Source organism: Castanea sativa, chromosome 11 (assembly GCF_040712315.1).
Source record: "Castanea sativa cultivar Marrone di Chiusa Pesio chromosome 11, ASM4071231v1".
NCBI classification, from domain to species: Eukaryota; Viridiplantae; Streptophyta; class Magnoliopsida; order Fagales; family Fagaceae; genus Castanea; species Castanea sativa.
This window is the reverse complement of record NC_134023.1, coordinates 20,236,173-20,254,367: the sequence shown is the minus strand read 5'-3', so window position 1 is coordinate 20,254,367 and position 18,195 is coordinate 20,236,173. Positions and strand designations below refer to the sequence as shown.

Genomic DNA, 18,195 nt, shown 5'->3' with positions numbered 1-18,195 from the left:
TTGACCTTTCTCTTCATAATTGGGAGAATTTTGACCATTTCTTCCTTCGGATCCTCTCCCTCTACCACGTCCATGTCCTCGGCCTCTTTGGCTACTTTCACGCCACCCTTTCTCACTCAAGGTGAGCTTAGCTTGTAGAACTTGCTCCAAAGGCTTTTGCTTTTTCTTATTTAGCTTCATGGGCCTGTAATGATCTCATGAGCTAGTCAATGGTCACTATCTCCAAGTCTTTTGATTCCTCAATCACCACAACAATATAGTCAAACTTAAAAGTTAATGACCGTAGGTTTTTTTCTACCACACAAACATCATCTAAGTTCTCACCATATCTCTTCAATTGATTTATAATTGCTAACACCCTTGAAAAATAATTTGAAATAGATTCAGATTCTTTCATGTTCGAACCTTTAAACACGCCTCTCAATGTTTGAAGGCGAACTTTCTTCACTTTATTAACTCCTGTTAGAGAGATTTTAAGAATCTCCCACGCTTGCTTGGATGAAGTTGCATTTGCAACTTTCTTGAACATGGTTTCATCCAAACCTCAATAGATCAAAGTAATTAAAAGCTTGTTGATATTTCTTCCGAACCTTTTGCTAGGCTTCCTTTTAGTTTGGAGTCAATGATTCTTCATGTTCTGACTCTACATTACCTTTCTCCACAATCTACCATGCATCTTAAGATCCGGAAAGCCTTCATTCAGATCCTTCAATTTTCAAAATTTTGTTTAGTAAGTCAAGGAAATTGGAACGACACCATCCCATTGGTAATAGCCATTCTCACCACGAACCGATTGGCTATGATATCACTATGTTGGAAATAAAATAAAAATACTAATGAGCCTTTCCTCACTTACTCTCACAAACACACACACACACACTAAGTGTATAAAAGAGACTCACACTCACAAATTAAACAAAGGGAGAGAGAATGGAGAAGGAAGAGTTAGAACACTTCAATGTGTTATATATCTCTTCAACTCTTGCATAAACGTTTACAAATGAATGAGTTTATATAGTACACCATCCAACCTCTAATTCCCACTACATTTATTTTTCTAAGTCTTACATTCATAAATCCCACATATAACTTCAATAAACCATCCACTACATTAACTTATGAAACTCCCACTTATTTATGAAAGGTTAATTAAAAGCAAGTTTAAATTCTAACATTCTATTCTGGAGTTTATGTAGAATAATGTGAGCACCATATTGTGGTTGAAGGGTCATAATTTGGAGCGGAGCATGAGTATAGGATGAGGACAGCTCAAAGGAGAAGCGTTGTAGAATCATTGACACAGTCATTTTCACTTCTACCATAGAAAAATGTTGTCCAATGCATATCCGAGGACCCCATCCGAATGGGAACAATGAAACTTGATCCCTTGTAGATTTTGAAACTCCTTTGGCAAACCTATTTGGATTGAAGTCGTTTGCACCATCACCTCAAAGTTCACAGTCATGATTAACAAGGAGTGTGGGTAAGAAGACTTGAACTCCAATTGGTAAAATCAAATTTCCAAGTTTCGTTTCCTCGCGAACAGTTTAAGTAAGGACAATTACTGGTGAATATAGTCTTAAAACCTCATACAAAATCATGGTCACCTATGACATGGAATATTGTGATATATATTAAGAATTAGCAAGTGATGTGCATATCAGACTCATTTAATAAAATATTTGATAGAAGTAATGCCCATGCAAAAAAAAAAAACTGACTTCAATAAAGTTTTTATTTATTTATTTTTTTCTTTTTTAAATTCATCCAAGTCAATGGTTGAATATTTGAATTATTCATTTGGGTACTATTTACAATAAATTTATCTACGTTTCTTTACCTTCACAAAACACGTAAAATGCACAAGAAACATTGCGAAACATGGAAAATGCACAAGAAACGTATAGGGATGACAATGAGGCACTTAGATAGGATTACTATCATTCTCATAGTAACTAGCATAATCAAGTAGGTCAAACTTGATTGAAAGCCTCAAAATCTTTGGGGGCTTAATTGTAATCCAATTTTCTAATTTGTTATCACGTCACTACAAAATTGTGGTGGTACAATTTCCTCAATCAGCTATTAACGTATAGTATTGTGGGCTTGGCCCAACTAGGTTACTTACTTGTATAGCACACATTGTACTACTTGTACTGCACTCATATTTACTTGTACAACACTCATATGCCTCCTATATATAAAGGCACTCATGTATATTATTTGAGCATGAAATACAATACTATTGAATTCAGTATTTCTAACATGGTATCAGAGCCACTGCTCTGACTTTTTCTTAGCAGTCTTGTCTTTATTGGTGTAACTCCATTCTCAATATTGCTTCCGTTGTCACAACAACTGCCACAGCTTTTCGCCGTTGAACCTTCGAGTCTTCCAGACATCGTCCTCAGGTTCCGGACCTGTAGCAGCCGCCATTGAGGAGTTCGAACACTGCCTTTTTCGGCACCGCCGTGAATATTGCTCCGAAAAATTTTCTGAAAGTACCACAAAAATTGTCTTTCTTCGATCTACCTTTTCGTGAAAACCTCACAGTCATCGGAGGCTCCACGCGCCCTTACGCGCCGCCCAAAGCTTCTGCACTGAAGATCACGCGCCCACGCGTCGCCACACGCCGAACCGCTTGCTCATGCGCCACCACGCGCCAACTGCTCCTGCTGAGCCCTAGCCACGTCATCACCGCCACGTCATCCCTAGCCACGTCATCACTACCACGTCATCGCTGACGTCATCCTCCAGCGCGCTGCTGATGTCACCCGCCACGTCACTGTTGACCGTTGACCGTTGACTTTTTTCGGAGTTGACTTTTTGCAAGCCAGGTTCTCCTTACTCAGTTTTTCGCGTAGATTTCATTTTTGCAGTCTGATTTTGCATATTGTGTCTCTAAATGGATAAAAATGATGTTTTTCTTCCTCGCCCCATCAATACTGTATTGAAGGGGACTAGGAATTACTTATCTTGGTCTCAAGCTATGCGCAGTTTTCTTAAGGGTCGCATGCTTTGGCATTATTGCACTGGTGCAATCACTATTCCTGTGAAGGGGGCAAGTGAAGAAGATGCTGCCTTTCTCAATCGTATGATTGAATGGGATAGTCACAATCACATGGTCCTCACATGGATTCGAAACACTTCTATTCCCTCCATCTCCAATTTGCTGGGCAGCTTTGATGATGCGAAATCAGCATGGGATATGTTGGCCAAAAGATACTTTACTACTCACGGATCCATGAAATATCAGTTAGTGGTTGAATTGCATCAACTCAAGCAAGAACCGGGGCAGTCCATCAATGACTACTATGATCAGCTTCGCTTCATTTGGGACCAAATTGACCTTTCTGATCCAACTTGGGCATGCTCAAAAGATGCTCAACAATATGCTGCTATTAGAGATGAATTTCGTCCCTATGAGTTCCTGATGTCACTCCACAAGGACTATGAGCCCATTCGAGGTCAGCTTCTTAATCGTTGTCCTCCTCCCTCTCTTGATACTGCTGTGAACGAGTTAGTAAGAGAAGAAGCTCGCCTTGCAACTCTTCGAGCCCAGGATAAGTTTAATGTTCTGGCCCTTACTCCTTCTGCTCCATCCATAGAGCAACCTCAGCACTCATGTGATCCTTCTGGCTCCAGCAATCGTCGCAAACAGGCCAATAAAAAGTTCTGCAACTATTGCAAGCGCCCTGGCCACACTATTGAGACTTGTTACCATCGCAACAAATTTACGGCTGCAGTTGCTAACACTAAGTCTACTCTGCCAATGCCTCCCATTTCAGCTGAGTCCCAGTCTTCTGGATCCACTATCAACCTCTCACCCACTGAACTACAGGAGATCATAGCTCAAGCTATTCGTATGGCTGGTAATGCATCTCTTTCCACTGCTCTCTCAGTTTTACCCGGTAAGTCTCAAACTTGGCTTTTTGATTCTGCCTGTTGCAATCACATGACACCTCACTTGTCCTTATTCTCCAAACTTGACCCTGCTCCACATCCCCTAAATATTCACATAGCCGATGGTTCCACCATGCATGGGAATAGTCTTGGTTTTGTTTCAACCTTCAACCTCTCTGTTCCTGGGGTCTACCATGTTCCTGACCTATCCTATAATTTGTGTTCTGTGGGACAATTAGCTGAACTAGGTTATCGCCTTATTTTTTACTATTCTGGGTGTATTGTGCAGGATCCGAGGACGGGGCAAGAGCTTGGGACCGGTCCTAGAGTTGGGCGTATGTTTCCAGTGGACAATCTTCATCTTCCACCTGTTGCTCCGGTGTCTGTTGTTGCTGCTGCCGCTGCAGTGTCTTCCTTACCCTCTCTCTCACTTTGGCACTCTCGTCTTGGTCATGCACCCTCTTCTCGGGTACAACAGTTAGTTTCTAAGGGTCTGTTAGGTTCTGTGTCCAAAGACAATTTTGATTGTACTTCATGCCAGTTAGGAAAGCAGCCAGCTTTACCTTTTAATAATAGTGATTCTATGTCTAATAGCATTTTTGAGTTAATTCATTCTGATGTTTGGGGACCTTCTCCTGTTGCTAGTATTGGTGGATCTCGATATTTTATTGTTTTTATCGATGATTATTCTTGTTATAGTTGGATATTCCCTATGAAATCTCGTTCTGAAATTTTGCCAATATATAGTAATTTTGCAAAAATGGTTGAAACCCAATTCTCCAAAAGAATCAAAATTTTTCATTCTGATAATGCTCTTGAATACACTCAATATGCTTTTCAAGCTCTATTACACTCCTATGGCACTGTACATCATCTAACTTGTCCAGGTACCTCTCAGCAAAATGGTCAAGCTGAACGAAAACTTCGTCATATTCTTGACACTGTTCGTACTCTTCTTCTTTCTGCCAAGGTTCCTCCTCCATTCTGGGGTGAAGCTACTCTTCATGCTGTTCACACCATCAACTGCATTCCAAGCACTGTCATCCATAATCAAACTCTGTATGAGCGCCTCTTTGGGTTACCCCCTGACTATCATCACCTTCGCTCTTTTGGATCTGCTTGTTTCGTTCTTTTGGATCTGCTTGTTTCGTTCTTCTTCAGCCTCATGAGCACAAAAAACTTGAGCCTCAATCTAGACTTTGCTGTTTCCTTGGTTATGGCGAAACACAAAAAGGGTATCGATGTTATGATCCTGTCTCTCATCGCCTTCGTGTTTCTCGTAATGTTGTCTTCTGGGAACACCGCTTGTTTGTTGAACTCTCTCATTTTCGTTCTTCCCTCACTACCTCATCTGTACTTGAAGTCTTTCCAAAGGAGTCTCATGTTCCTTCTCCAAATCCTCTTGATCCTTCTTTGGACTTCTCTATTCAAACACCAGATCCTTTTAATGTCTCTTCTGGACAGGTCGAAGATGAGCAGATTGATGACGAGCTACCCCAACTTGAGCCTGGGTCCCCCACTCCTGCTCCGCCTGAAGATCCTTCACAAGACCTTCCACCTCCACAAGACATTCCACCTCGTCACTCAACTCGGGTAAGATCCATTCCTACACATTTACTTGATTATCATTGTTACACTGCACTTGCTACACTCCATGAGCCTCAAACCTATCGTGAGGCCTCCACTGACCCTTTATGGCAGATTGCAATGAAAGAGGAACTTGATGCATTAACCAAAAACCATACTTGAGACTTAGTTACTCTCCCTCCTGGACAGTCTGTGGTTGGTTGCAAGTGGATCTACAAGATTAAGACTCGCTCAGATGGGTCCATTGAGCGCTATAAGGCTCGTCTTGTTGCAAAAGGTTTTACACAGGAGTATGGGATTGATTATGAAGAGACCTTTGCTCCAGTTGCTCGCATCTCATCTGTTCGTGCCCTCCTGGCTGTTGCTGCTGCTAGAAAATGGGATCTTTTTCAGATGGATGTTAAAAATGCATTCCTTAATGGGGACTTGAGTGAAGAAGTTTACATGCAACCTCCTCCAGGTCTTTTCATTGACTCCAACCAGGTTTACCGCCTTCGACGAGCATTGTATGGTCTTAAACAAGCTCCTCGAGCCTGGTTTGCAAAATTTAGCTCTACTATCTTTCGCTTGGGTTACACTGCCAATCCTTATGATGCTGCATTATTTCTTCGTCGTACTGATAAAGGCACCATTCTACTTCTCCTCTATGTGGATGATATGATCATAACTGGTGATGACATTAGTGGCATAAAAGAACTCAAGGATTTTCTTAGTCAGCAGTTTGAGATGAAAGATCTTGGCCACCTTAGCTATTTCTTGGGTCTTGAAATCACTCGTTCCTTAGATGGTCTTTATATTACTCAAGCCAAGTATGCTTCTGATCTTTTGTCTCGTGCTAGACTCATTGACAGCAAGACTGTTGACACCCCAGTTGAGCTTAATGCGCATCTGACTCCCTCGGGGGGGAAACCATTGTCTAATCCTTCTCTTTACAGACGATTGGTTGGCAGCCTATTCTATCTCACAGTTACTCGTCCAGACATTTCCTATGCTGTTCATCAGGTTAGCCAGTATTTGTCTGCTCCACGGTCGACTCACTATGCTATTGTTCTACGCATTCTTCGATACTTGAAGGGCACTCTCTTCCATGGCATTTTCTACTCAACTCAATCTCCTCTTGTACTCTATGCATTCTCTGATGCTGATTGGGCAGGAGATCCCACTGATCGTAGGTCCACCACTGGCTATTGTTTTCTCCTTGGCTCTTCCTTGATTTCTTAGCGAAGTAAGAAACAAACCTTTGTGGCCTGCTCCAGTACTGAAGCAAAATATCGTGCTCTTGCTGATACCACATTTGAGCTTCTTTGGTTACAATGGCTTCTTACAGACTTAGGTGTGTCTACATCCTCTGCTACTCCTCTTTATTGTGATAATCAGAGTGCCATTCACATTGCTCACAATGATGTCTTCTATGAACGGACTAAACATATCAAGATTGATTGTCATTTTATCCGTTATCATCTTGTTCATGGTGCTCTCAAGCTCTTCTCCGTCTCCTCCAAAGATCAACTTGCAGACATCTTCACCAAGTCCCATCCTAAGGGACGCCTTCGTAATTTGGTTGACAACCTCAAGCTGGTCCACATCCACCTTGAGTTTGAGGGGGGCTGTTAACGTATAGTATTGTGGGCTTGGCCCAACTAGGTTACTTACTTGTATAGCACACATTGTACTACTTGTACTGCACTCATATTTACTTGTACAGCACTCATATGCCTCCTATATATAAAGGCACTCATGTATATTATTTGAGCATGAAATACAAAACTATTGAATTCAGTATTTCTAACATCAGCTAAATAGGTTCGTATACAATAAACAAGATTCTTGTAAGAAAGAAAAGGAACAACAAAAAAGCTGCTTTGATATTAATCTTCATATATATGATTTCAGATTGGGACCTGCACGGTGTAATCCCTTCAGTCTAAATTCAGCCCCATCACATAAAAATAAATTCTATCTATATCTTGATATTCTATATATATATATATATATATATATATATATATATATATATATATATATATATGTCAATCAATAGCTTTTGTTATTATCCATGATGCTGGATTATTTTGAAGAATGTCTAGGTCCCTTCTATTTTTTCCTGGTGTCCTAAAGCTGGATAATAGATCTCCACGTTTATAACTATGAATTTAAAAGAGAGTATGCTTTATTATTTCTACGAAGCAATTCAATGTAAACTAATCAAAAGAACTTACAACTTTGAGGTGATTTAGCCCATCAAATTCTGGTTTGTTTTTACCAAAAACATGTAGGGCTTCTTCTCTTGCACGCGCTTGCCAACTTGGATACCTACTCAGAATTACCATTGTCCAAACAAGCAAAACTGAGGTTGTTCTCTTGTCCCGAAAAATAAAATATCTTACATTCCTCAATTACATCTTGGAGATTCATTCCAGTATTCTCGTCGCTCCCACGTTCTTGAATTTCTTTAAAGTTGGACTCTAGAAGTATGCCTAGTAAGTCATCAGTTTTAGCTTCACCTGCTTTTATTGCCATCTCTCTTTTGTTGTTGATGCCTTTAAGTGAAACTTGTAATTCTTTATCAATTTCTTCACTCCTCTTGTTTATTTTAGTTGGCAGAAACCTATATGCGAATCATTCATGCAAACATGAGATAAGAATAAAGTGAATTACCTCCCTCACGGAAGTGAATTACATCAAATTGAATAATCTATTCTTAGGCTGTTCAGAAGAGTATGAATATATAACTATTTAACCTATTTATTTCATGTACAAGAACCTTAACAAATATATATATATATATATATATATATATATATATATATATATATATGAAATTCAATAGATACAATGGGAAAAGGATATTTGAACTCAAATATCTTCATTGGAAACAATAGGAGGTAACAATTGAGCTAAAAATCTCTTAAAAAATCTTTGTTATATTTAGACGGTATCAGTTTTTCGATATAAAGTTTCAAGAAACATGAGGAGAAATAGTTAGGATAGGCTCATAGTGATTTTTTATTTTTGAATCCACTCATTATGTTTTTGTACAAAATGAACTTTTGTGGTCTTAATCGGCTGTTCTTTGGGAAGAATAAAAGGCACAAGGAAATCAAAACAGAAGTGAAAACTTGAAACCCATTGGTTCAAATTAATGCTCGATAACACTCTTAATTTTAGTGTGTGTATATATATATATATATATATATATATATATGTAAATTAGTATATTTAAGTTTGATTCTTTTGATAAATGAACCTAAGTCTAAGAAAAACTTGATTATTAATTATTAGCAGATATTGAAATGTTTGGGGTTACCTCCAACCCGGAATGTAAAGAGACTGTAGAGCTTTCATTGCAAGCTCAGTTTGTTCATTTTCGAGTTCAAAAATCCTTCTTCCTTCATCATAGCTACTCCCAAACGCTGTTCGAGAAATCACATCACTCGTCAGCGTTTGGAGATAAGGCCATACATCTAACTCAATTGATCCTCTTCAGACACCAAACTTTCCCATTTGCACATCATGTCATTGCAACACTGATAAAATGCTGCTGACATATTCTACAGAAAACAACATAAAAAAATTACAAGGATTGTACTTAGTAGGCACATGTACCTACAAAAATTACATGAAAAAGCATTTCAAGTATATTCTAGCAAAACCTTTAGCCAAATGTCAGTGCGAACTGTTGTTTGTACTTGGTAGGCACATGCGCACACGTGCACAAACGTTTTTTTTTTTGAAGCCAGATCCAATCAATTTTCATTAATTTAGAATACTAGAATCCAAATACAACGCATCCACCACTGGCGGAGGATCTTCTTCCATCCATATAATTTCATTATCAATTAATCTAGCAAATCTAACCAAAGCATGAGCGACACTATTTGCACTGTGCCTAACACAATTAGTTGAAATGGAGCTAAAACCCGCAGCCAAGCACTAGATGTATTCATATATTAAACCGAGTCACGAGAGGTCTGGTTGAGCCTGACAAATCGTCTTCATCACCATAGCATTATCACCTTCTAGAATTATCTCCGTGAAGCCCGCATCGATAGCAAACTCAAGCGCTTTACGGCATGCCATCACCTCCACCTCCTCAGTATATCGCACAACACCACCCCTTGCAGCGATAGTAGCCATGACTTCGTCCTTTTCGTTTCGAATCACAGCCCCATAACCCGATGCAGCTCCATCATCAAAGCAAGCACCATTGAAGTTCAGCTTAAATAACGATCCCTGTGGAGGCTGCCATGTTTGCAGCGCTGGAACATGAATCGAAGCTGGCACACTCAGATGATACTCCCTCAAATAATCCACTACACGCTAGGCCGACCTTGAAGGATTCTAGAATGCACCTCCATGCATGACCGTGTTCCTCTGATGCCATATCTGCCAACAAATAACCCAAAACAGGTTCCATTCCTCTGATGAAAGCTTCGCTATGAGACCTGTGACCAGCTGCAAGAAATCATCCTGCTCAGTACATGATTTTTGAAATCTACCTAAACTCTCAGCCAAAACATCCTGTGTCGCCCCACAACTCCAAAGCACATGCAAAACCTATTTGGCCTCTTTCTGGCAGAAACAACATCTCGCGGTCTCCACACCCTTCGTCGAATGAGATTGTCTTGTGTGAGCAAAATATTAAGACAAGCTCTCCAGGGAAAAATTTTGATCTTATTTGGAACATCTGCTTTCCAAAGTCGTGACCATAGTGACCCATATGTTCTTTGCTCCGGAGACTCCCCATCATTTAACTCTTCCTTCCTTAACTGTTTTGCCACATACCCAGACCGGACTGTATAGCTGCCCTTCTTTGAAAGACACCAAACCAGCACATCTTGTGCAACCCGCCTACTCAAAGGGACTTGAAGTATAGCTTCCGCATCAAACTGATGGAACATGGCCATAATTGTTTCTTTATCCCACTGATGATTCTGCCAGTCAACTAAATCAAAGACCCTCCACTCCCAAATCTCCTCCTCAGCTTGGAAAAGAATTTTTTTTGTTGGTTGGTTTGGCAGCCAGCAATCCTTTAGAACATGAATTGAAGCCCCATTACCTACTCTCCAAAAGCATTCTTTCCTCAAAATTGGTTGAGCCGCTAACAAAGTCTTTCAAATATAGGAACTATTTTGGCAATCAGTCGCTTCAAGAAAATCACACCGCAAAAAATATTTTGCTTTAGAACAGTTGTATAACAGAGAGCTTTTATCCTACAACAACCTCCAACCCAGTTTTGCTAACATGGCTAAATTAAATGATCTTAAATCTCTGACACAAACTTAATCTTGGGTGTGATTATTAATTTTTTTTTTTTTTTGCGAATCCACAATCTTGGGCGTTAGATGTAACTAATTGAAGCATAGAAATGCCATATTTGCACATATTTCTAATTTAAGTTTTGTTCTGATGGAATCCACATCCAAACTTTTAAAAAATTTTGAGAAAAGATTAATATTCATGACCTATAATATTTTCATTAACATTTTAATCATTAGTTTCACTTCAAACACCATTGTTGAATATAAAAGAGTGAAGCCAATCTCGTACCGATATAGGCCGTACCAACCGGTACATACCGTACCGGCCAGTGCACCGGTACAAGTACATCCCCTGTTTCGAACCAGCAAATATACTGGCCGTGCCGGATGCGTACCGGCAAAATCCGGCTGTTTCGGCCAGTAAAGAGATACCGGACTGAAAGCCTGAAACATATTCAGCTTTTTTTTTTTTTTTTTTTTTTTTTTTTTTAATTTTGACAAGTTTTCAAGAGCAATATGGTAATTGTGCTAAATCCTAATTCTAACCCTAAGGACCCAACTGCACAGCCCTCTTTCTTTCTTTCTCTCATGCTCTCTCTCAGCTGCTCTGTGTCTCTCATATCTCGGCTTCTCTGTCTCAATGTCTCGGCTGCTGTCTTTCACTCAGGTAAAATTTTTTTTCCTTTTTTTTTTGGTTATCTGGGTTCGTTTGAAGTTTTGGTTTTGCTTAATTTTTCGTTTGACCCATGTTTGGTTGCTGAAGAAACATGAAAGTTTGAATCTTTTCCATTGTTTTTATTTTTTGGGTTTGGAATTATATGACAGCAACGAATCAGAAAAAAGTCAAATTTAATTTTCTTTTATTATTTCTGTGCTGAAATCAAGCAATTATTGCAGGGAGGTTGCCGAGGATCAGTGACTTGGTTTCTCAGAAGCTCATTGGGATACAGAAGATTCAACTGAGAAGGCCTGTTCTCAAAGTGGTAAAGCTCTTTTTCAATGCAATTTATAGCAAAATTACTTAAATTGTCAATTCAATTGAAGATGGCTATATTCTATAGTATAAAGCTTGCTGTACATTTGCACTTATGCATTTTTTTATATTATAAAGTCTTTATATTGGATTTTGAGGACCCTTTGGCTTAAATTGATGCTAAAATCCTAGACTAAACCTGTTGGTGCTCTGTTTTTTGACACTAGGAGATTGAGACTGTTCTTCACTTGAACATAAAAAAATAAGGAAGTGAATGTAGAGGATGGGAGGACCGTAAGTAGTGGCTTTAGTTGTATTGTAAAAACAAATTTGTAACTTAATTATTTGTATTATTTGTTTTTTTTGTATACTATGAACAATTAAGTTTTCTGTTTTTTATATTGTGTTTTTTTTTTCTTTGTATGCAATGAACAATTGAAATCATGTTTTATAGTAAACAGAGATTTTTGAGGTAATATTTTATGGTAAATAGAGGTTTTATCGTACCGCTGATCAAACCGGTATAGCCTTCGGTACGTTATTGACTTCTTTGATATAAAGTGATAGAAACAAACAGGAAACAAGTGACAAGAATGAAGTAACCTTCAACTTCTCAAATTGGAATGCTGGATTAATAATCTTTCTGTGTGTTGTCCATTTCTCACCGTCATAATTTGGAAGTCCGGTTGCTAGCAACTTCACAAGTGGACTTACATTTGGCTTTCGAAAGTCCCGTATATCTTGGAGAAGATTTCTTTTAATTGTTCAGGGTTCATAATGTTCACCACGGGTGAGGGGCTCATCCATATAAAAGAATTCTTACCTGCATATTTGCCTTTTAAGTATAGAATAGGTTTAGTAAATCTAGGCCTGTTTGGTTATGTGGTTCTAACACACATTTTTACGTTTTAAACAACTTTACACACATTTCAACACATTTTTTCACCCACATGTATGTAAAAAAACACCCAAATAACATTACTCAAACTCCTCTACCAAACGAGCCCCTAAAGTTCAAACTACGGTTGTTGACATAAGGAGACAGATAAGGTAGGAAGATATCAATTGACACGCACACACATCACTGAATTACATGAGCTCTTTGGGATTTCATAATGTGATTTACAATTACATTAGGTCTTGTAGACTTCAATTGTTTTTTTTCACTTCTGTAAATAAGCTTGAGCATACCAATCACTTAAATGTAATAAAAAATTAGAAAAAAAAAGAAGAAACAAATAAATTTTTTTTGTATTTATCATCAGGTTTTTCCTTCGTAACAAAATTAAATTTTTATGTTAGTTGTAATGTCAGGGGAAAGATGTTTATTTTTAAGCAAAATTTTTTATTTTCATTCATTTTCAAGTTGGTACATTTAGCAAAATAAATTTCTTTTTTAATTTTTATATAATTAATATGTGCATTGCACGGGTTAGTAACTAGTTTAAACAAATAATAGAAAATAAAATAGAGTGAAACACACCTATTAACAATATTGAGCAATTGGGTTGTGTTTGGGTTGAATTTGGTAAAGCCCATTAAGGAATAAAGCTTAACACTATGTTTGGGAGGGAGAGAAGAGAAAGGAAAATAAGAGAAATGAGGGGAGAGTTGGCATATTCTTCTATTTGGTTAAAGGGGAAAAGAGAAAGCCAATGAAATTGAAAGTTCAATTAGCGTATAAAAAACCGATGAACGTTTAGACCCCCAATATCAAAATTACTAACACAAGCTTATACATAAACAATATATGTGCGAAATGATGAATATAAGCTAAACCCGAATTGGTAAAGCACTCTAAACCAAAATTAATCACAAATGCAGCAGTAATTAAAAGGTAAAGAGTAAGAGAAGAGAGATGCAAATACAAAGATAACACGACGATATGTTATCAAAGAGGAAATCGAAGTACTCGGCAAAAACCTCTCTGCCGCCCTCTAAGTGGTCAAATGATCCACTAGAGAATAAATTTGGGATACATGAATTGCAATAGACCCTCCAAGCCTAATCTACTAGATGCACCTAAGCCCTCCAAGCTTCTTGCTCCGACAGGGTTACGCCGAACTTTGTCTTCTCTAACTCACCAGATCCCACAATAAGCCCATTGCATCAACCAAATGAATTAGTCCTCTCTGAATTGCTTCCCAAGCACCAAAATACCTCTTCACTGATATAGGTATGGTGAGAAAAGTATTTGGGTAATGAAACTCTCAAGGGTATGTCAATGGAGACAGTGAGAATAGAGGAATTTGGTGAATCAAATGTCTAAGATTGTGGATGAGTCAATCTTAGTTTTCTCTAGGGTTTCTCTCTCAAAATTCTCTCTAGAAGCTCTTTACATTGCGTGGATATACGAGTATTTATAGTAGGGTACGTGAGGAATGTGAAAAGACATTTTTTCATCCAAACAGGGCATTCTGGCGACTCAACCTCACGACTGGAACTAGTTGCGAGTCTGAGTCGCATAATAACTACTAGGCCAAACTCTACTTTTTGTCATGTAGTGCTCCAGCTGTCATGACCCTTCAGCTCCCTGTATGCTTCACACGTGTGCTACTTTGGCGACTTGCCAGTCACAAGTTAGTCGCGAGACTTCTTTGAGTGCACACATCTTGAGTTTTCTTCACACTCTCTCACACACAACCCTTACATAATTCCCACCTAAATAGAAGGTATCTAATTGCTAAATTACAAGCAAATTTGGCATGGAATAAAGCCAACAGAAGATCGAATAAATTCAACCTTACAGAAATAATTTCTACAGGGCCCACATTTTGCAATCTGCCCAAATTGATCGAATTTGGAGAGAATCAATAGAATAAAAATAAGTGGACCCAATGTACTTCACTACTTATGAACCAATTTATATTTTTTTCCCAAAACTTTCATTCATATTTTACATCTATGTGAGCATAAAAGTAAAATGACATATTTTTCTTTTGGTTTCCTTTCTATTTGCAAACGAAACAAAGGAAAGAGAAGTGTATATTTCTCTATTCTTTTCTCTTCTCCTCCTATTTCCAAACATCATGAGAGAATGGTTTTCTTTTCTCATCTCCCTCATCTCCTTTCCTTTTACTCATTTCTCTTCTCTTCCTTTCCCTAATTTGCAACTTGAAAGTTTAAATAATGTGAAAACATTATAGCTTGTTTAGACCCCCAAACTAGATTGCTTTTACCCTACTTAACTAAGTGCGGAATAAGAGTAATTGCAATGCAACAAAATCGGAACAACTCTCTAAAGCATAAGCATATACAATAAACAATAAATGTAAAGTTTAAAGAGGAAGGGAAGAGAGATGCAAACACAAGATAACATTGAGATGTGTTATCGAAGAGGAAACCGAAGTATTCGGCAAAAAACCTCTTTGGAGCAGTCCAAGCCGAGTTGATCCACTAGTGAACAAAGTTGGAGTACAAGGATATAAAAAAGACTCTCCGAGCCTAATCTACTCAAAGTAATTGAAGCCTCCAAGTTCCAGCTACCAACAAGCTTCACCAAGCTATGTCTTCACTAGTTATTCGAATCCCACAATTAGATCCAAATTGCATCTGCCATCCTTTAGCGTCTTCCAATGCTTCTCACATGCACCAAAACTTATCACTACTCTCAGATTGGATGAGGAAAGTGTTTAGGCTATGGACCTCTCAATAATTTGTAATTAGAGAGGTAGGAGTAGAGGAAAACTAAGAGATTTTTTGTAGATGATTGTGGGTTTACAATCTTCTAAATCTCAAGTGTTTGGCTAGGGTTTTCTCTCTAAAAGTCTCCTTACAATTTCGTGGGTAATAAGGGTTTATATATTGTAGATAAAGAAATGAGAAAAGCACACTTAGAAAGTTTTAGGCAAAGAGTTTCACGGGTCACTCGCGACTTGGCCAAGTCGCAAAGTGACTCGCAAAATATAGCCTGGAAGAATTCCTTTCAACTTTCAACATGTGTATCTCACGTGGCCTTTCACGGGTTGTTCCACTCGCGAGCCACTCTCGAATTTCATTGTCTTCACATTTTCTTCACCAAACTCTCACTCAACCTTTACATTAAATCTCATAAACATATACGAAAAAGATTGAATAAATACAATCAAATTTGACACAAAATTAATGCCAACAAAAACATGGCTATAAATTACAACATTACACAACCAAACATAGTGTAAGAGTATTACTCCATGCATAAAAAATAAAAAAGCCCATTAGGACCAAAATATTTTGTGCCATAAATTTGACATGAAAAATTATAAATAATGATGTGACAGATTATAAATAACACAGAAACAATAGTGAATAGTGACTTTATGGGAAAGTGCCTAAAGTTAATGGGTTTAGAAAAACTCCTCTCAGTCTCACAAGCATTCACTAAACAATACAGAAGCAAGACATATTTTCGATACTTGTAGCAATTTCCAAAGCTTAAAGTTGGTTGAAGTTATCTGGTGGGTGCATGATTTATGGTTCATTGAGGCCTACCAAATATGGGAGAAAATACATTATGCATAGGATGCCTGTTTCCTCCCTCTCATATGGAGATGGACCCCACACACATGATATACCACCTCCAAATATGGAAAATAGTCAATGGGAGGATTAGAGAAGCAATAAATGCAAAAAAATTGGTACATATTTTTGATACTTGTAGCAATTTCCAAAGCTTAAAGTTGTTGAAGTTATCCGATGGATGCATGATTTCTGACCAACCTTATCTAATGGTGGGTTCATTGAGTCCTAGCAAATATGAGAGAACACACCTTGCATCAAATACATGTTTCCTCCCTCTCACATGGAGGTGGAGCTCACCACTATTGAAGCCCACCAAATATGGAGAAACTACGTCATGCATTAGATGTATGTTTCCTCCCTCTCACATGGAGGTGGACCCCACACATGTAAGAGGGAGGAAATATGCATCTGATGCATGGTATACCATCTCCAAATATGGACGCTAGTCAATAGGGGGATTAGATAAGTAATAATTATGAAATATTTTTTACATATTTTTGATACTTTGTAGCAATTTCCAAATCTTAACGTTGGTTAAAGTTATTTGGTGGATGCATGATTTATGACCGATCTCATCTAATGGTGGGTTGTTTGAGGCCCACCAAATATGGGAGAAAATAAATCATGCAACTGATGCATGGTATACCACCTCCAAATGTGGACACTAGTCAATAGGAGGTTAGGAAAACAATAAATGCAAAATATTTGGTAAATATTTTCGATACTTTATAGCAATTTCCAATGCCTAAAGTTTGTTAAAGTTATCTAGTGGGTGCATGAATTATGACCGACCTCATCTAATGGTGGGTTCATTAATGCCCACCAAATATGGAAAAAAATACACCACACATTGGATGCATGTTTTCTCCCTCTCACATGGAGGTGGACCCTACCCCCATTGAGGCCCAACAAATATGGAATAAAATACACCATGCATTGGATGCATGTTTCCGCCTTCTCACATGGGTCACATGGAGATGGACCCCATGTTTTTCCTCTCTTAAGAAAAAACAATATCCAAGTTTTTCCTCCCTTCAAATTTTTGTACTATTTGTATTAGCAACTTAAAAAAATAGAGTTTAAATAGGCTGTTGAGGTAGTTTTTTGTGTGTTTCCTCTCCAAAAATAGCTTTAGAGAGCTTATTGAAGATGCTCTCAAGAGATGTAAGCTGCAAGAACTAAAATTGATGTATAAGTTTGAAAATCAAAGCACAATTTGAGACAACTTGAGAGTTATTGTAGAAATACCATAATTTGAGACAACTTGATGGACGAAGGGGTTGGCATGCGGTCAAATGTCAAGGGTGAAGTTGATGGGTTTAGACTTGGCTTGACTTGTCATCTTAGAGATCTCCTCCAAGTCTCCAAACAATAGCCTGTAGGAGTTGCCATTAAGACCTTGCTCCCTTAAGCACCTCTCTAGCTTTTTTGGCCTTAGCCACACCCAATTCACTACTCTCCATGCCCATGTTATTAGTACCACAATTGAAACTATGGAAACTGCAAATCTAAGCAATGATATTTCCATGTTTTGAGATAAGAGCGAGTGAGATTATAAAATGAATTAGATGGGTGCTTTTTTATAGTTCTTATTTTGAAGGTAAAGATGCTACGTGTTTAACATTGAGGCGTCCACTTACTGTCTTAGCCAAAACTTGTCCAGATGCACCCGCAGGTCACCAGTCAAATCTTTTCGCTGCAGAAATAAACAAAGTGGAATAAATAGTTAATTATAGTTTTAGTTAGTTATTTAAAAAAAAAAAAAAAAAATTTCCAGAGATTTAAATCATGGATATTGATGTTGGAAATATGAGCAAATACGAGGAATAAATTGGTGGACAACCAGAATATGTCATTTACACAGACACGATAGGGAACATGCTTTTTATATGTGGGGTCAAAACATAAATAAAAAAACTAAATTACTAATAGGCCAAGAATGTATTGACCCATTATGATAAATTAATTGAT

At 38.0% G+C, this 18,195-nt stretch overlaps 1 long non-coding RNA gene and 1 pseudogene across 1 annotated transcript; one reads left to right on the top strand and one right to left on the bottom strand.

Moving 5' to 3' along the window:
* Positions 1-1,145: 1,145 nt before the first annotated feature.
* Positions 1,146-17,752, bottom strand: LOC142616198 (cytochrome P450 CYP72A219-like; annotated as a pseudogene).
* LOC142614809 (uncharacterized) lies at positions 11,320-12,195 on the top strand. Its single transcript, XR_012840576.1, has 3 exons — positions 11,320-11,418; positions 11,649-11,734; positions 11,952-12,195. It is a non-coding gene; the product is annotated as an uncharacterized LOC142614809 (long non-coding RNA).
* Positions 17,753-18,195: the final 443 nt, after the last annotated feature.